The 20,300-nt window shown below is 43.5% G+C and overlaps 1 protein-coding gene across 20 annotated transcripts in view; it reads right to left on the bottom strand.

Annotated features, from left to right (window-relative positions):
• The window catches only part of NCALD (neurocalcin delta), a 454,841-nt gene that overhangs the window by 237,209 nt on the left and 197,332 nt on the right, over window positions 1–20,300 (bottom strand). For 2 of the 20 annotated variants that reach the window (XM_085020457.1, XM_085020464.1), the window contains exon 1: window positions 1,529–1,795. The exons of the other annotated variants lie outside the window; for them this stretch is intronic. The gene's annotated coding sequence lies outside the window, so the exon portion shown is untranslated. Of the gene's footprint in view, window positions 1–1,528; window positions 1,796–20,300 lie in introns of those variants that run through there. 20 annotated transcript variants of the gene reach the window in all.

The raw sequence follows: 20,300 nt of genomic DNA, 5'->3' as shown, positions 1-20,300 counted from the left end.
GCGGGGTTCCTGTGGTGCTGTTCTCCAATGGGGCGGCTTGGAAGAGACCCCACACCAGGGAGAACTGAGCAAAGAGACTAGTCCCAGCCACCAATCAAGGCTGCCTGCCATCCTGGAACCTGACCGAACAGTGCCATCATAAATTCAACTTTCATCATGATCCAAAATGTCCGGAAACACTCATTTTCTATTTGGGAGGTTTTACAGAACTGATTATGACTAAAAAGCATCATGCTCTGCTCCTTTTTATCAGGAACCTCATTGACAAAGCCATTTACTTTTTACGAAGACAAATGAATACGGTGACTCTGATTAGAAGCCCAACAGCATCAGTTCATGAACCAGACTCTGAACACAGTATCTGGGGCAGGACAGTTGTCCCAGCTAATACAGGAGTGGCCCAGGGAGCTAGGGCTGCATCACCCCAGAGGAGACCCCAGTGGGGCACACATGATGAATACAGCTGACAGAGGCAATATGCGGGGTCCCTAGACCCTAAGGGTGAGCATTAGCTCCTCCCTCCCAGCAGCTTAATTAGCCTTCAAACAGGAAGGTGGTCATTTTGTTACAATGTACTGGATATGAGAGGTGGCTTCCCATCAGGCTGTTTCCTCTGAAGTATCTGAAACTGGTAACCATTTTTGAGAGGTTTGTTTTGTTTTGTTTTGTTTTTTTTAATCAGGCCCCCCTGCTTTGTAGCTAACTGAACCAGAGACCAGTGCATGACACGAAGGCTGTATTTACAGGCTGCCCTGTGAGTGCCCTGTCCAATACCACCAGAGTGGATTCTTCTCTGGTTGAAGAATTTAAATGCAAGACAGATAGAGAATAGAGACAGCAGGAGTTCCCATTGTGGCTCAGAGGGTTAAGAACCTGACTAGTATCCATGAGGACGTGGGTTCATGCCCTGGCCTTGCTCAGTGGGTTAAGGATCCGGCATTGCCCTGAGCTGTGGTGTAGGTCGCAGACACAGCTGGGATCTGGCGTTGCTGGGACTATGGGGTAGGGCGGCAGCTGCAGCTCCGAATCAACCTCTAGCTTGGGAACTTCCATATGCTAAAAAGAAAGAAAAGAAAAGAAAGACAGACATCAGAGAAGCAGAAAGAGATGCAGTAAAATGAAGTAACATCAAGAGCCAATAGGTTGGAGTAGGGGATGGGCAGATTGAAGTTGATCACAAGGAACCTCTCCCAATTTAAAGAACTATTTAACGAAAAGCAACGGCACGCTAGCTTTTCTCCTGTTCCCCACCGCCAGGTCCATCCCCTGCTTCCCGGGCCCCAGGCGACGGCCCTCTCCCAGTCATCACGGGGCTCCCCGGCTCTCCGGCTCCCCAAGGAGCTGCGCCACGGGAGTCCCAGCAGGAGAGCAAAGGGAAAGAGACAAATGTTGGGGTGTCTCTTCGTCTTTCCTCCTTGCCTGCTCTGTGCTCCTAGTAGGGACCCCATCCCTCTACAGGCATGCCACCCGCCCCCCATCCCGTCCTCAGCCCTTCCACAGCCCCCAGCTCCCCGACTCCAGCTCTTACCTTCAGGCCCAAGCGTGGCAACAGCTCCTCGCTGTTGCTGGTCCCAGGAACTGTTGGTTTCCCTGCTCCCGCCCCACATCTCTCTAAACAATCCTCTCATTAAATTTCCTTGCAACTCCCAGCCTGGGAGCCTCTTCTTTCAGTTGGGGGCTGAGGTGAGAGAGACCACAAAACGAAGGAAGCGCCTGTGGGACTCACGGAGCAAGGTTCACGCTCTGCACGACGTGAACTCAGCGGCTTTGACGCTCCTCCTCACGCGTCTTTTCCCAGAATCCTCCTCACCTGAGCTGAGTTAAGCAGCCCCTGCTGAGCCTCCGCGATCTACTTCTCAGGGCAGGGAGTCACCCACAGGCCTTTCCTGTTAGGACGTTCACTCCGCCAAGGGTGTTTTACACAAGCATTTAGCGAGCCTACTATGTGCCAGGCATCATGCTAGGCCCCGGAGGTCAACTGACAAAGAGAAAAGCATCCGTCTTTGCCCTCGTGAACCTTATAATGGTCCGGGGGCGGGGGCGGTGGGCAGGTGCTGAAGGGGGGCTGGGAGCTGACAGCCCCTCCACTGCAGGCTCTGGGGCCAGGCTGCCTTTGGGGGTTCCTGGCCCCACTAGTCATGACCTTAAGCAACTGACTTCACTTCTCTGGGCCTCAGGTCTCCTATTTCAAAGGGGGATGATAATATCTATAGAACCCGTTTCCCAGCGTTGTTCTGAGGATTAGATGGACTTGGGTGTAAAGTGCTTAGAACTGGGCGTGGCCATTACCACGTGCGCATCAGGTGTTAATTATCATCAACTAACCTTCCAGTGAACAATATGCATAGTTCCTCCTGCTTTCCAGGACTAAGTGTTCAGAGTAAGGTGAGATACATAGAAATAGATTTCTTACTACAGACCCACCTTGTATAAAGTACTTATATTCATAACTCTCCCCAAATAAAATTCATATGTGAATAGAACTTTCATTTAGCAAAGAGCTTTCATTGTCTCCTGTCCTTGTTCCAACAACTCGACGAGCCAGGAGATTTGCTTTCTCATCCAAGAAATCAAGAAAATTACCCAAGGTCATAGAGAAGGTAAGGAATGGGATTAGGATTTGAACCCCAGTTTTCTGATTCAAGGTTCATAAATGGATACACTTTTTTTTTTTTTTTTTTCTTTTTAGGGCCACACCTGTGGCATGTGGAAGTTCTCAGGCCAGGGGTTGAATCGGAGCTGCAGCTGCCGGCCTACACCACAGCCACAGCAACAGCAACATGCGATCTGAGTGACCTACACAACAGCTTGAGGCACCACTGGATTCTTAACCCACTGAGCAAGGCCAGGGATCGAACCCTCAACCTCATGGATACAAGTTGGGTTCTTAACCCACTGAGCTACAATGGGAACTCCTACAGATCATCTTTCTCCCTTCTTCCCCAGCTTGGAAATACATTTGTACATCCCTGTCCTGATAGTACTCCAGAATATTTCCATTCAATTTTGAGAGGATTCTCACTGGCAAAACCTTTTTCTGCTACTGTAGCTGCATATGCCCAGTGTGTTAGAGAGGCGATGGGTCAGAAAATTGAGGATGGGCATGTCATCACTGTTCACACATTCTTGTCCTCAGTCTTCCTATCAGATGGGACGCTCCAGTGGTCAGCCAACATTTGGAAAACATGAAAGAGCTGATCCAACCATGAGTTACAGCGTATCTTCCTCACTTCTCCTATTTCCAATGAACTCATGGGAAAAGAATGAAGGCAGTCAAAATGGACCAGGTAGATTGTATTTTGTATTCTTTTGCATTCTGACTTAGTGTAAGAAAATCCAGCTTGTTAGTATGCATTATGCATTCATGTGTGTGTGTGTGTGTGTAGCCAAATGATTCCTATGCTCAGATTTAGATCAAAATAGTGATGCTATATATATTGAAAGACTCTGAAGAGGTACATGATTTCTGAAAATGTGTCTGTGTTTATGGACACAACATTGAGTCAGAAAGGGTTATTCTGTAGCTGACATTGTGTTGCAACAGCCAGCCAGACTGAGAAGTGAGTCACCACCCCGTCAGGCATTTCATACAAAGTTTCTTTCCTTGGTGTCTCTGGGCAACAAGGGGCTCTGGGAAGCGCCTAATTAAAGCCAGAGGAGCTGAAGAGGGAAAGAAGGCTGATCATTAAGGTGTCAAGAAGAAGCCAGGTGGGAATGATGATGGATTGAAAACATGCATTTAGCCTTACTCTCTCCCCAAACACCAAGAAAATGACAGTAAAAGGATTTTACTACAGGCATAAACCCACAAGGACCAAGGAAATGCAAAAAGAGACAAAAGCAATGGAATTTGGGAAGCTGGGAAGCAGATGGCCAAGTGGTCACTGACTTAACAAACCTGGAAGGATGAATCCTAAAGTGGTGGTGGGAAAGGAGAGAAGCAACCAGACTTACACTGCATGACCCCCCAAATGGTTCCAGATTTGGTGGGACCAGGGGTTTCTGGAAGAAGGGGTTGATGCTGGCACTAAAAGCTAGAGGATTAACTGCAAGTCTTCTCTAGTGACTGTTAGATGCCCAGACATCCCTCCAATGTTGCTGCAGGAGAGCTGGGGCCCATTTCACTGTCTTCTGAGGTCTTCACCCCTCCCTCTGCCCCATGACTTTGTAGTTGGTCCCACCAGAGAGAGAACATGCATTTCTGCCTCACTGATGCTGTGTTTGGCCAGTGGAGTGTGGGCAGGCGTGACAGTGGACGAGCTCTGAGCTGAGGCCTTAAAAGACACTGTGTTTCCATTTGCCCCCATTGCAGTTCTGCTGTGGCTGGGAGAGGCTACGCTCCCAGAAGCCACTGGTCCAAGGAGAACAAAGGATGTGGAACAAATGGAGCTGATCTAAGTTCACAGCCCGGGGCCCAGCCCAGCCCTGCCCAGCTGACCTGCAGTCACAGAACAGGAAACAGGGCTAGTTGCTATAATATGCCACCAATATTTTTTGGTCATCTGTTCCTCAGCATAGTTGGCTGAGATGGTAATATATCCATATAAGCAGATGTTATTATAATAAAACTAAAGTATATGCTATTCGCAGTAGGGATAGCTGAAATATAAATATGTATTTTATACATTGCATTATATTTTATCATTGCAATAAATAAAATATATTTTATATTTAAATATATTTATAAAATATGTTATGCGTTATATAAAATATACATATAATATATATATTATGTATAAAATATATTTTTATATATTGCAATAATTATTTTATACATTGCTATATTTTTATATTGTAATATATTTTGTGTATCTAAAAATATGTTGCAATATATATTCTTATATTGATAGAAAAAAGCAAGGAGATTTCTAGGCAGAAGGTTGACAGAGGTGACTGGAGCTTCCTTAGCAATCTTGGGCCAAAGCGCATAAGGAGTGGGCAAATATGCAAGGATTTGGAGGGAGGCCATGCTATGTGGACGTGTGGGAGATGGCCCATGTGGGAGGAGGGAGGCTGGACTCAGGACATAAACCTGAGCACAGACCTCACACTCCCACTTCCCTTGACTGGGGCTTCAGTGATGTTTCTAGCTTGATATGGAGGCATCTGAGTTTGACAAGGTGTCTGTGCCTGCCACTGGGCATGGCCAGAACATGCTGGAACTGGTCACTCCAAAACATTCTGTCATATCATATTTTAACCTTCTTGGCAGTGTCTAATACTCAGCAAATGTTTCTTTCTTTTTTTCTTTTTTTTTTCCTTAGGCCACACTCACAGCATATGGAAGTTCACAGGCTATGGGTCCAATCAGAGTTGCAGCTGCTGGTGTACACCACGGCCCCAGCAACATGGGATCCAAGCCACGTCTGCAACCCACACCACACCTCACAGCCATGCCCAATCTTTAATCCACTGAGCGAAGCCATGGATCACCCCACGTCCTCGTGGATACTAGTTAGATTTGTTCCCACTGTGCCATGACAGAAACTCCCAGTAAATGTCTCTTGAACAAATAAATGATCTTAAACAAGTCATCCCTGTGATTTTAATTTCCTTGGTTCCTTCCAATGATAAGCTCCCACGAAGGATATTTGTTCTAATCCTCGAGCTATGGGGAGGCCTGGGAACGTGTGGGAGCTGATGGTCAGCATTAGACTGTCCCGCAGGCATCCGCTGCTAGGAACCAAGTGGTCAGAACCCTCCAAGCTGAGCCCTGCTTCTCCCAAAGTCAGGGCCCCTCAGCCAAGCTTGACTAAACCAGAGAGAAGAAAAGGATAAGATAGTTTCTGTACTGTTTAAAGGCCTTAGAAATTACCAGCTACCAAGAAATTTTTTGTCAGTTCAGCAAAAAGGAGCAAGGTCTTCCTAGAGCAGTGTCAGATCCAAGCACCCCTTAGCATCTCTGGAAGATGCGGGCAGGAGGAAGTGGGAACTGGTGCTGCATGGATCTGGGAGGAAGCCCCAGACAGCCGCCCGTCATCATCCTCTATTCCTCAGGCAACTGAGGATGTCAGGTGACGGTGATGAAAAGAATGCAAATGTAAATTCTGAGTCTATAAAATGAAACCACTTAACAGCTCACATCCTCATATGCTCATCTCTTAAGCTCCGTAGGCTTGACTCACACTAGACCAGCTGAAAATCGACCAGGCTTAGCCACTGCCTGTCTTTTGCCAAGCTCTGCCATCATTCTCAACTTGCGATCGCACCTTCCACAGAGCCTGGGAAGGCAGAGCCATGCTTCCTCTTGCCCACTGGTTTCCATGGCTGTAGGCTCCAGGCAAAGCCACTCCAGCAATGCTGATTAGACACGCTTCAGCCCTCATGTAGGGAGAAACATTCCTGATGTCCACACCCCTGGGCCACCTCCCTAGCCCATCTCTGATCACAGCTGCAGAGCACACCTGTGATCATCAGTCTCATGAGGGGGACCCCTCAGCAGCTCCAGAAACACAAAGAGGCTGAAGGCAGAGCTGAACACCTCCCGTGCCCTGGAGAAGAGGCAGGAAGGAAGCCGGGGAGACGTCCGGCATGCATGTTGTGCTGATGCCAGGGACTGCAGTGCGGATGGCACTGAGAGGTTTCCTGGGGCTGAGTTTTCCCAGGGTGCTAAGGGAGCAAAGAGACCTCCACCTTGTCAAGATAAGAGACCAGCTCTCCAGGCAGACTTGCCACCTGCCAGCTGGGTGGACGTCTCTGACAGAACTGGCTGTCAGGAGGCAGCAGAAAGACTCTTCTTTCTAGAAATCACACCTTCTCTTTCCCAATTTCCCTTCTGTCTTCCTTCTCTCTTTCACCTCCACAATTTTTGAGGAAGTTGGGTGACAGCATAAGCTGGAGCTCTCTAATGAGCCTGGATTTCTTTCAGGAATTCTGCTGCTGCTGGCTCAGGGCACTGATTTCTCAAGAAGGGGAGGGGCGCTGTCAGGGCCATCATGCACCACACTTGGAAGGATGACGGCATCTCTTCCAACCTGAGGTAGATGTGGGGCCACGGCTGCCCCTCTGTCACCCGTTCCATCTGTCATCCAATGAAGCACAGCCACTGCTGATGGTGCTGTGGTCCTCAATCTGGGAACATCCGACTGCTGGCTCTTTCCCCAACTTGAAGAGCATCAGAGGAAGCACAAGGTTGCCCCAGACCCCCAGCAGTTTTCACGACATAAACTAACAGTCATTTGGTGGCTATTAGGAACCCTGCTTTAATCCAACCATCTCTGCCAGCATCTCTCTTGTCTCCTATTTAGAGAGACACTGAGAGTCAGACAGAAATCTGCTTTGCAATAAGCAGTCTGTAAAATAAAATGTCAGGACAGTTATCACTCTGCCCTCTTCAAGAGCTGGAGTAATCTTATCATTTTGAAATGAAAGATCTCAAACCTCAAGGAGTTCCTGCAATAACAACCATTTAAAAGAACCACTCAGGTAGAGAAACAAGGCTTGGTCCAGAGTCTTGTTCAAGGCAGGCACTAGAAAAACACTCACTGCATTTGATGCGATGGAAGAAGGGTAGCTCAGGTTCTGGTGCTTTTTATGAAATGACTGTGTGGATTTTAGAGGGCACAGCCATCTTTGCCTTGCAGCATTGTGGCAGACTTACCTTTTGTTTTGATGTAGAGGGTCTTGGCATAATCAAACCTGGAAGACTATTTGTAAAATACCTGCCCTGTGCTTATGCTTCTGGTCAAAAACTTTCAATGGCTCCCTACTGCCAATGGATTTAAGTACTGTCCATTCAACCATGTCCATAATCTGACTCCATTAGCTCTTGGCTGCCTGTGTCCTTCTACGTCCTTCTCTCCCGCATGCTCTGAGTCACATTAAGGGGCAGGTCAGCCAGACATCCAGTCCATAAAAAGGTACATAACAAAAAGAACGCAAATAAATGCCAACAACACATCCATTCTCTGTATAAAGCCTTAGGCATTCAACAGGACAGGATGCGGCAGAGGCTGGGGGTCTACAAGCTTGGTGTAAAGGACTGAGAGGTCCAGGGAGAGACAATCTGAGAAAGGAAGGCAGAGAGGGGGAAGGCTGAATGTGGGAAGGGAAAAAATGGAGAGAGAACCCAGCAGGTGCAAGGTGGAGAACCAAGGCTTGAGAAAAGAGCCCAATAATTTCAAATCGAAGGATTTAAACTTTTCCCTTGTCTCCTCTTTGAAATGGTACGTAACACTAGATCACATAATCTGTAAGCCAGGCAGTGTTGTGATTTGTCTCTCCCCTTCTCAAAATTGCTAGTTTTGATATCATATTTTTCTTTGGATGATTTCCTGTTTTTATTTTATGTTTGCTTTTACTGGTGAGCTTTCTCTTTGTAATTTTCTTTTTTCTATGGGTGACCTTTTCTTTTCTGCCTAGAGAAGTCATTTGTTTAGCATTTGTTGTAAAGCTGGTTTGGTGGCATTAAATTCTTTTTGCTTTTGCTTGTCTGTAAAGCTTTTGGTTTTTCCATCAAACCTGAATGAGAACCTTGCTTAGTAAAGTATTCCTTCATCACTTTAAATATGTTGTGCCACTTCCTTCTAGCCTGCAGTTTATGCTGAAAAATCAGCTGATAACCTTATGAGGTTTCCCTTGTATGTTATTTATGGGTTTTTTTTCCTTTTGCTTATATTTTCTCTGTCTTTAATTTTTCTCAGTTTGATTAATATGTATCTTGGCATGTTCCTCCTTGGGTTTATCCTGTATGGGACTCTCTGTACTTCCTGGACTTGAGTGAATGTTTCCTCTACTATGTTAGGGAAATTTTCAGTTATTATCTCTTCAAATATTTTTTCAGGCCCTTTCTCTCTCTCTTCTCCTTCTGGGACCCCATGATGTGAATATTGGCACATTTAATGTTGTCCCAGAGGCCTCTTAGATTGTCCTCATTTCTTTTCATTTTATTTTCTTCATTCTATTCCACAGAAGTGATTCCCACCACTCTATCTTCCAGCTCACTTATCCATTCTTCTGCTTCATGTATTTTGATATTGATTTCTTCTAATATATTTTTCATTTCAGTTATTGTATTGTTCACTTTATTTGTTCTTTAAATCTTCTAGCTCTTTGTTAAACACCTCTTTTCTTCATCTTTATCTCCATTCTTTTTTTGAGATCTTGGGTCATCCTGACTATCATTACTCTGAACTATTTTTCAGGTAAATTGTCTATCTCCCCTTAATTTAGTTGTTTTGTGGGTTTTTATCTTGTTCCTTCATCTGAAACATATTTCTCTGTCGTCTCATTTTGTCTCACTTTTTGTGTTTGTGGTATTTCCTTAGGCTGCAAGATTTTAGTTCCTCTTACTTCTGGTGTCTGCCCCCTGGTAGGTAAGTTGGTCCAGGGGCCTATGCAGGCTTCCTGGTGGGAGGGGCTGGTGCCTGCCCACTGGCAGGTGGAGCTAAGTCTTGTCCCTCTGGTGGGTAGGGCTGAGTCAAAGGGTGTATATAGAGGTGGCTGTGAGGTCATTATGGAGTGTTGTGGAATAATGCAACACTTTGTTCAGGACAGAACAGTTTCTACCTAGAAAATTCCTAGGTGAATGACCCCACTTCTTACTTGCCCATATGGGTCATGCCACATGGAAACTAGAAACATCCCCATCCCTGAGGGCCTCTTCATTTCCCCTGACCTCTCCTGGCTTGTCTACCCTCTGCTTTTCCTTTCCTTCATGACCTATCCTCCTCATTTCCCCTTTTCCTCATTCTCTCTCTCTCTCTCTTTCTCTCTTACTCTCTCCCTTTCCCTTTCCATCTCTCTCTCTCCCTCTGTTTCTTGCTCATCAGAGAAAAACAATCGCACTTAGAGGAGGAGCAATCATCTTCCTCCCTCGGTCTAAAGGATGGCTAAGTTTTTCTGCACTCACAATCAATAGTGACTTGATTGAGAAAGGAGAAAAAAAGAGGACAGAGAAGAGGAGAGAGAATTGGGGCCATAATTCTTTCCCCATAGTGCTCTGGGTAGGCCCTGCACCTGAAATGAAACCTACCTGCCACTCCTGACAAGACAAGTAAACTGAAAGACCAGAACTTTTGCTACAGATAATATAGAAACTAGACTCACCACCATCACCATAAATCTGAATACTGAGCACTGACCATGGGCCAGGCATGGTTCCAGAGTAACAATTAATGTTTTCAAAAATGATTAATCCAGGAAGGTTAGCCCTTGCTCCAGTAAGTGACAGAGCTAGGACAAGGAGTCCTGTCTCTGAAATAGTCTATCTACAGCTTCATCCAAGGCCTTGATCCTCTCTGATCCTCAGTTCTTTATTGGCAAAATGAAGCTTAGAACCATGTCCCAAGGTAACACAAACAGCCTATAAAGGAGCCAGGATCTGGCCCAGATCATGTGACTCTGAGCCCAGAGATCTTTCATCCTCACAGCTCCCTCTGTCCTCTTTCAAATCACCGCTGTCTCTTGTTATGATGAGACATCATAATGCTATGAGAGAGAAGAAAAATTTTAAAGAAAAGGTTTCCCCATATGCCTCATATAGTTAATTAAATGGGGATTTAGAGACGGAACAATCAAATCCCTAGACCTAGTTTTATGTTTTTAATGGGAAGGAAGACATGGATTCTCGGGAAACAAGGGAAGTGCTTTCTATGGATCCCCAACCCTTACCCTTTTATGGAGAAGGCCAATATGAATACACACAACCTCACAAAAAATTTAGACTGACTGGGCTATGTCAGAGGCCACACAGAACAAAAGTAAGCTGAAGCACAAGAAGGTTATCCTTATGGAAAAAAATCCTAGTGATTAATAATTAGAACGCTGAAATATCGGGGATCTAAAATTGGGCTTTACTCCATTTATTCATTTAGCAAATACAGGCAGTAAGTTAAGGGATCCAGGAGATAAAAAGTTTAATAACACAGCAGTCTCTGTCCTTAAGAAATCCAGGCTCACATACTTACCAAAACTTCCAGTAAAACAAAAATTAATGCCTTAGAAACCAAATCATTTTTAATATAGCTTCAGTTTAATGAAATATGACAATCATGGAGGAAATGGCTTTACACAGAGGTAGCAAAATCATAAGTTTGTGCTTTAATATATAACTGATTTTAAAAATCAAGAAAATATTGGGACATTTGACAAAATTTATATCTAGAATATGAATTAGATAGTATTCCTACATTAATGTTAAATTTCCTAGATGTATCATCTGGTTATGTAAGAGAATGTGCTTGATCTTAGAAGATACACACACAAGTATTTAAGGGTAACAGAGTGTGATGCCTCCAAGGAATCCAAAATGTAAATGTATATAGAATCTTAGTAATGGAATAGAACTATTTGTACTACACTTGAAAATTTTCAGTAAGTTTAAAATTATATTACAATTTAAAAGCATCCCCAAACCCCTACAATGATATAATGGATAAACCCCAGATACTAATGGAGCATCACCTAATCCCAAAGAGGCTCCTCCTGACTGCTGCTGCCCCCAAGTCATGATTTTTCTCATCTTCTGCAACAAAAACACAGGAAAATCTCAGGCTGGTTGCATGCCAAGCATGGGAAGGTAACATGTTTTAGAATGTGAGTCAAATGACCATGTTTAAATGAGCCAACACAAACCAGTTTTTTGGAGAGTTTATCTAAACACAGCTGGTAGAGAGAGACACCTTAATCAGAGTGGGAGGGTCCAAGTCATAAAAATCATTAACCCCCAATCATCCTTAGGCTAAGCTGCTGTAGCAAACATATATCAAAGGCAATGTCTTTGAAACTTACAGCAATATAAGTATGTATAGGTATACTTTGTATATATATATGTTGTGGGCAGGAGGGAAAGAAAGGAAGGAGAGAGAAGGAGTTCCCATTGTGGTGCAGCAGAAATGAATCTGACTAGTATCCATGAGGATGTGGGCTCCATCCTTGGCCTCGTCAGTGAATCGGGGACCCGGTATTGCCATGAGCTGTGGTGTAGATTGCAGGTGTGGCTCGGATACCACATTGCTGTGGCTGTGGTGTAGGCCAGCAGTTGCAGCTCTGATTTCACCCCTAGCCTGAGAACTTCCATATGCCACAGTTACAGCCCTAAAAAGAAAAAAAAAAAAAAAAGAAAGGAAGGAAGGAAGGGAAGGAGGGAGAGAGAAAAACATCTACTATGGATTATAAAACCATGTTTACTTGAATGTCAGACAAGAAAGAATATGGACCAACAGTTCAACTGTGTATTCCCCTACTTAGCATAGGACTGAGCAAGAAAAATGATGGAAAGAATATTCCTTAGAAGGCAGAAAACCCTTTCACCTAACCCACACCATCAAGCCCCAGCAGGAAAGATATGATCATGTCACATGTGACATTACGCTTTATTCTCACTTCTTTATTCTCACATTTTACCCAGAGTTCATTGTGCAGCTTAATAAACTATAGAAACACTAACTGGGGGAAAGCTAAATTCTGAACAAGCTGTATTTAAATAAAAATGTCATGTTTTTTTCCCCCAAGAAAGAAATGAAAACAGGGAAGTTTTCTTTCTTAATGAATCTCAGCAATAAACACAGACACTATTGTTAACCCACCAAGACTGATGAAATCCATTTTGATTCCTGAATTATTGAAAGGGATATAGTGCTAGTATACTCTAAATTCTAATTAAACAAACAAGGGGGAAATTTTTAAAATGAACAATGCAATCAAATGTAGACATTCTATTTAGACACAGTAATGTTAGCATAACCAGGGAGTTAAAAGAAGAGAAGAGAAAATAATTATTAAACAGATGGGTGGTGAAAAGAAAAGTTGGTATTTTTTAACACACAAGGCCTTAATCTGAAGCCAAGCAGAGATGAAAATAAATAAGAAGTTGCCCTCCACAGCCAAGGAGCAGCCTACAGGAAATCAAGTGAAATCAATGTAAAATACTGAATGCAGTTAAAATGAACCTAGTATCCTGATGCCAAGTGAAATATTAAAGCAAGCTCCCTATTTTTAGGGCTTTGTATCTTGATGGTTGTATGATGAATCCGGATGTGTCTTGGCAAACTCACCAGCAGCCTGGAGGATATTTGTTTTCCTACCAGAAATAGTTGGAATCTCTTAAACCGTGGAATGGACATAAAGTGATCAGAGCACTTGAGGAATCTGACTCAACCACTTAATCAGGAAGATCAGTCAGGGGCTCAAGGCCAACGGCCTGACACCTTGTCTGGCCATAGAGGAACCTGCTGGAACACAGTGATGCAATCAAAAGATTAGACAGCACTTTGCAGTCTGCAAGGCACATTATACAGATGCACTGAGAAAAAGTGGGACATTCCAGAGCTGAGACCTTACGAGGCTGTCAGAATGGATCCCCCAGGCTGAAATCTGGTGGGTCAAGGCATCCCCCAGCAGAAGTCCCCACTTAGAAACTGGAAAATTCCTCCACTACCACCTGAAAGATGTGCATTTGTCCACCAGAAACATTTTTCTCCTTCCGTCATGGGACCCAGCTTTGCCCAGACTATTTTACCTCTGTGTCAGACTATCTTCAAATTCTAGCATGATCCTACATGGGGCAAATTTTACCTCCCTGGACTGCAGTCACCTCAGCTATAAAATGAGAGGGTTGGGCCTAGTGATCTCCAAAGGCCTGTGAAGTTCTAAAAATGGAAATTACAATGAGAAATTCTGGATTCCAAACCCAGAGAAACTAATTCTGGGCCTTCTACAGTCTCGGCCATTGGTGCTAGCAATCAACACATGTACATCTGGCCAAATCTCACGATTATGTCTAGTTGGCCAAAGATGGGCCCATGGCCTCCCCAACAGCTCTAAGAAAGTCTATAACCCTGTCACCATAATCTCAGGATGCTTGTGGATATTTACTTTTAGAGCATAATTGGTCAAATAAACTGGAGCTTAGTTAACGACACCACTGAACATAGGGAGCAGTTCAGTGCAAGAAGGGACTTTCTTGGAACTCATTCAAAGGAGCTGTGTCATTAAAGGACTGAGAAGGATAAATTACATAGATGTTTTTACCAGCTTAAAGAATGAGAAGAGTAGTTAATAGGTATTGACCATTTACCATATGCCAGGACCTATTCTAGGGTTGTTGCCTGATTATCTCACTAATTTCTCCTCTCAACCCTGTAAAATGGATGGTCATCCCCCAGGAGCTCAAAGAGATGACAAAGATAGGCCTAGAGAGCAGAGTTCCCATTGTAGCTCGGAAGTAATGACCTGACTAGTATCCATGAGGACATGGGTTCAATCACTGGCCTCGCTCAGTGGGTTAAGGATCGAGTGTTGCCATGAGCTGCAGTGTAGACTGAAGACGTGGCAGGGATCCAGCATTGCTGTGGCTGTGGTGTAAGCCGGCAGCTGCAGCTCCGATTCAGCCCCTAGCCTGGAAACCTCCATGTGTGGCAGGTGCAACCCTAAAAAGAAAAAAAAAAAAGAGTCCAAAGAGGATAAATAATTTACCCACGGAGGCCCAGAGCTAGAATTTGAGCCCAGGCACTCTGGTTTCAGAGCCATCATGCTTCAAACAAGGTTTTGTTTTAAATACAACTGTATAGCATATGAGGGATATTAGTCTCTTGACTTTCTAGTCAGCTTTTATCTAATTTTTTTTTTCATTTTCTGCTGTGCCCATGGCATATGCAAGTTCATGAGCAGGGATTGAATCTGAGTCACAGCTGCAACCTATGCCACAACTGCAGCAATGCTGGATACTTAACCCACAGCACCCCAGCAGGAACTCCCTATGTAATTTTTAAAACATTCACAAGCATATGGAAAAGTTGTGGAAACAATACATTTGAACCACTTGAAGTTAAGTTGCTGACATTCTGCCTCATCAGCTCAATGAGTGCTTCAGTGTATTTATTCTATAACCACCATACAACCATCAAAATCTGATAATTAGCATTGAAACACTGCTGTCATCTCAGCCTCCGACCCATGGAGGTTTACCCATTTGTTCCAGTCATGTGTTTTCTAGCAAAAGGAACCAGTTCAGAACCACAGGTTGCATTAATTGTCATGGCTCTTTAGTCTCCTTCAATGTGCAACCACTTCTAAATCATCCTTCACTTTTACAACCTTGGCAATTTTTTTTAAGATTATAGCTTAGTTGTTTTTTTTGGTTTTTTTGTTTTTGTTTTGTTTTTCCTTTTTTTTTTTTTTTTTTAGGGCCACACCTGTGACAGATGGAGGTTCCCAGGGTAAGGTCGAATTGGAGCTATAGCTGCCAGCCACAGCCTCAGACACAGCAATACCAGATCCAACCATGTCTGCAACCTACACCACAGCTCATGGCAACGCAGGATCCTTAACCCACTGAGCAAGGCCAGGGATCGAACCTGCAACCCCATGGTTCCCAGTTGGATTCGTTTCCACTGCACCACAATGGGAGCTCCTACAGGTTAGTTATTTTCAAGAATGGCCCTTTGGAGTTCTCGTTGTAGCGCAGTTGTTAACGAATCCAACTAGGAACCATGAGGTTGCAGGTTCGGTCCCTGCCCTTGCTCAGTGGGTTAACAATCCGGCGTTGCCGTGAGCTCTGGTGTAGGTTGCAGATGTGGCTCAGATCCTGCTTTGCTGTGGCTCTGGCGTAGGCTGGCGGCTACAGCTCCGATTAGACCCCTAGCCAGGGAACCTCCATATGCCGCGGGAGCGGCCCAAGAAATGGCAAAAAGATAGAAAAAAAAAAAAAAAAAAAGAATGGCCCTTTGATTTCAGGTTTTCAGATGCAGACTCCTGATTAGATTTGGGTTGCACTTTTTTGGCAGGAATATCACAGAAGTGATGCTGTGTTCTTCTCACTGCTCTTACAAGATAGCACATAATTTTGATGTGTTCCATTACCGGTCACTGGAGAAACCTGGCAGACCCACCCATGTAAATTACTCTTTTGGGGTAAATTATTTCATAAGAAGGCACTATGAGACCATGTAACTATCACATTGCTCAAGAAAAATTCCAGTTATTTGTTTGAATATAGACTCACAGATTCCTGTTTTATTCATGAGGTTACAACCTGTTACTTTTTTTAGCTCAAAATATCCTTGATTTGGCCAGTGGGCAACCTTTAAGCCAACATCCATGCTCTTTTGACATATTCCATCATTCTTTGAGTACCTTCTTACTTTGGGGCACAATATTATGTTCCAGGTTCATCTTGTACTTTCCCTGCACTAGCTCTGGAAGCAGCCACTTCTCCAAGGAGCCCTGGTTTTTTCTGGTGAAACGTGGTATTTAGAAAACAACACAAGGGCACTCAGTGGGCTCATAATAACTGCTCATTGCTTTTACTGTCCTCCCTGCCCCCCGTGTAGACATCCTCTTCACCCCTCTCTGGCTTCAATACCTATGACTGTGCAGATAATCTCTTCACCCAACTTGGGCTCCAACATCCTGCCTGAGCCACCTCAGCACTCCTCCTCTGTTTACTCAATGCCCACCTTCCTCTCCTATCTAATGGCCTTTGGACTGGATTGTTCAGAAGGACAGGGAAGGAGGAATGAGCCTGCCTTTACATCATCAGATTTGCTCATTCTTTCTGGTAGAAATACCAAAAGAGCTCCTAGACTATTAACTTCCATTTTCTGTACACTTCCATTGAGATGCACCAGTGCCCATCACATTGTTCTTTTTTTTTTTTTTTTTTTTTTTTTTTGGTTTTTAGGGCCACACACTTGGCACATGGAAATTATGGAGGTTCCCAGGCTAGGAATCAAATCGGAGCTATACCTGCTGGCCTACACCACAGCCACAGCAATGCCAGATCCGAGCCGTGTCTGTGACTTACACCACAGCTCACGGCAACACTGGATCCTTAACCCACGAAGCAAGGCCAGGGATTGAACCCAAAGCCTCATGGATCCTAGTTGGATTCATTACCGCTGAGCTACAATGGGAACTCCCCACCATACTGTTCTATTGCCTTAGTCAGAGTCCAAAAATAATGGTACCACTAGACAGAACAAAATTTATTGAAGTAGCTGCTGGAAGACTTTTAATCATGAAAGTCATAGTTCTTTCATTCTTTTACAAACAAAATTCAGTGAAGCACATGGCCCCTGGCCCATTTTTCAGGGGAAAAACATTAGATTAAGCATTTAAAATTTTAAAAAGTCATTTAATGTACTAGTAAAACACTGAACTGTTTTAAATGTAGGAATGGCATGAATACAGAAAAAAAGAGAACATTACAGCATGGGATCTGGAGTTTTTCAATTCAGAACTGATACCAGCTATGCCACTAAATAACTAAATGACCTTGGGCAAGTCACAGGACCTCTGTGTACCTTAGTATCTCATTTGTAAAATGAGGAAGCGATAGAAAAGGAACAGTAATAATCATAAACTGGATCATTCTACTTCCCTGCTTTTTAACACACACACACACACACACACAGCTGCCAAAGGCTTTCACTTTTCCAAACTCCTTCCCTTGACCTTGAGGACACTTCATGGTTCTTATCTTCTTTCACTTTCACCCTCACTAAAATGGTCTGACCACCCTGACTTGATTCCAATTCTTTGAATATACCAAGCTCCTTCTCTCCTTGGGGCTTTGCACCTGCTGTTTCCTCTGCCTGAAACATACTTTTTATCACTCAGCCCTCAGCCCACATGTCACCTCCTCATTTTAAAACCATCCTCTTCCACCCCAGGCAGCCTCCATTATACTAGTCTATTTTATTTTCATCATAGCACTCATCACTGTCTGATGATCATATTTGCTGGTGTATTTCGTCATTGTCTATTGGTATAATATAAGAATATAAATGCAGTTATTCTGGTTGTATTCCCAGCATCTGGGACAGTAGTTGATACATAGTAGGCATATAATAAGTATGAATGGCATAACAAATGAACAGTAGCTTTTTATATGGCTTTATGAGTAGTAAATGAGATAATAAAATAAAATATTTATCATAGAATCTGATACATAGTAAATCAACAATTTGTGGATAATTAAAATATCAGGAGACCCAAGTCCTAGTATTGGCTCTTTCTTCAACCAGAAGGATGATTTGGGGCAAATTATAAATTCTCTGAGATTTAGTTTCTCATCTTAAATCTGTGGGAGGGGTTAGAACATCTCTAAAGTCTCTTCCAGGATTAAAATTCCATAGTTTTGCATATCTAGTGGTCAAAGTGTCCAGTCTTGCTCAACGGTAACTGAACTACTGTTGCCTTAGTGGCAACTCCAGAAGGCCAATTGTGGTGTTGCCTGAGTATTACAGTTTCCATTTGCTAATTATACTTTTAGTGCAAGTTTACTAGGGGTTTCTAAGCAACTCTGTAGAGTTCCTACATTTTCCACTGCACCGCAACTCTTTCCCTTAATTTCCAGGTGCAAAACAGTTTAACAGTCATCTGACCTGGACCATAATGAAAGACTTATCAGAACAGACCTTGGGAAAATTTCAGAAAGAGCAATAAAGGTTGGTACTTCACTCAGATATTTCTAGTGGAATGTCTGGACCCTGGATAGAAATTTACAATTCTAGAGACATCAGTTGATCTCCAAAGAGAGAGCACCTAGAAACATTATTAAAGAAGAGAACCAAACTGTGACTCATTCATGTTGTTATTTCCAAGAAAAATGTATTAGCCTACACTACCCACTCAAAAGCCCATGACGATCTCCTCAGTGACTCTGATCTCACTAAATCATCCTGCTTTATGATGATTGAGAAATGATTCCTGGCACCCTTGAGAAATGATTCCTGGGCAACAGGTTAAAAACAAAGTAATATGTCTCACAGACAAAGCTGTATCGTGGCAGAGTCTGCCAAGCTCAAGTGGGGAGCCTACATTCATCTTTTACCTTAATAGTCCAGCAGAACATATGATCTATCTGCAGAAAATAAACACAAAAGAAAAAGGATAAACATCTCTTCCCATTCGGCTTGCTCTCATTTTTTGATTGCTTATGCCAATCAAGCCAATTTGGCTGCTGTTCTGTTTGGTAACTGGTTTCAATCAAATCACTTTTAGTGCTTCCAGCAGTCTGCATCCCTGGTTAGTACCTGGAAAATCTCCTTCCATTTAATTGACTTAACAAAGTCAGTTTCCCCAGCAGGGCCAGACTTGAAAAGCATGGTTCCCTGTCATTGCTGCAAAATGTCACCAGGAGAAAGAATCCCTCTGATTTAACACTCTTGTATAACAGCAGTCACCCTTTTCTCCCACAACATGTGACAAAAATTAAGGGTTGAAGACTTGTTACCCAATGTCCCCAGACAAGCAGCAACAGCAAAGCCTTTGAGCTTGCTAGGAACTTGAAATCTAAGACACTTCTCTAGACCTACTGATTAGAATTTACTGGATTAGAATTTGCACTTACAGGATCCCCAGGTAATTGACATGCACATTAAAGTCTGAGAAGAATTAAGTTAGAATAATGCCTTCGAGGTATTTATTTCAAATGAAATAAACTTATTCCCATTCAGTTCCTATTCATTTGGGAAGAAAGAGAATAGATTATTAGGCTTGTTTGTCTTAGAGCAGTAACTGATAATTAACCCCTACGGGACTTATTGTAATGTTAGTTTGGTCTTAAATTTTATTTTCTCTTTTTATATAATAGGATTTCTCATAATGCTGGAGCAGGGTGAGAAAACCAGATGTATTAAGCAATATCCAATGGTGTCTAGTAAATTGGTTTTCTGAAGAGAAACGCTCTGATTTGAACCATTCATCATTTTCCATGGTGTAAATGCTTATTCATGTTCATTTAAAGCTATCAATGATTTTAAAACTGCATGCAACATTCCAGAAAATGTCATAACTGGCTTTCACAAACTGTTATGAACAACTCCGACACTACTGAAAGACTCTCAAAAAGGAAATCGGGAGTTCCCGTCGTGGCGCAGTGGTTAACGAATCCGACTAGGAACCATGAGGTTGCGGGTTCGGTCCCTGCCCTTGCTCAGTGGGTTAACAATCCGGCGTTGCCGTGAGCTCTGGTGTAGGTTGCAGATGCGGCTCAGATCCAGCGTTGCTGTGGCTCTGGCGTAGGCTGGTGGCTGCAGCTCCGATTCGACCCCTAGCCAGGGAACCTCCATATGCCGCGGGAGCGGCCCAAGAAATGGCAAAAAGACGAAAAAAAAAAAAAAAAGGAAATTGCCTTCCAAGTCATGGCCATTCCTGGCCCAAACCTAAGAGTGACACCAGGCTAGACTTCCTAAACATCCTTTTCATTACATCATTCATCCTCTGCTCCAGAACTTAAGAAGCTTCCCTGTTCATCATTGAGTGCACGTATCTAACCTCCTTTTCCTGTTTTTCAAAAACTCCCCCTCATTCCTCATACCCCCTTCATTCCACCTCATTTTCTGATTCCCCTTAAC

This window comes from Sus scrofa, chromosome 4 (genome assembly GCF_054392235.1).
Source record: "Sus scrofa isolate SSC_HxYL_T2T_F1_AM1 chromosome 4, Sscrofa_HxYL_maternal_Yorkshire_Landrace_v2.0, whole genome shotgun sequence".
In the NCBI taxonomy this organism is placed as follows: Eukaryota; Metazoa; Chordata; class Mammalia; order Artiodactyla; family Suidae; genus Sus; species Sus scrofa.
This window is presented reverse-complemented; position numbering and strand designations above follow the sequence as displayed.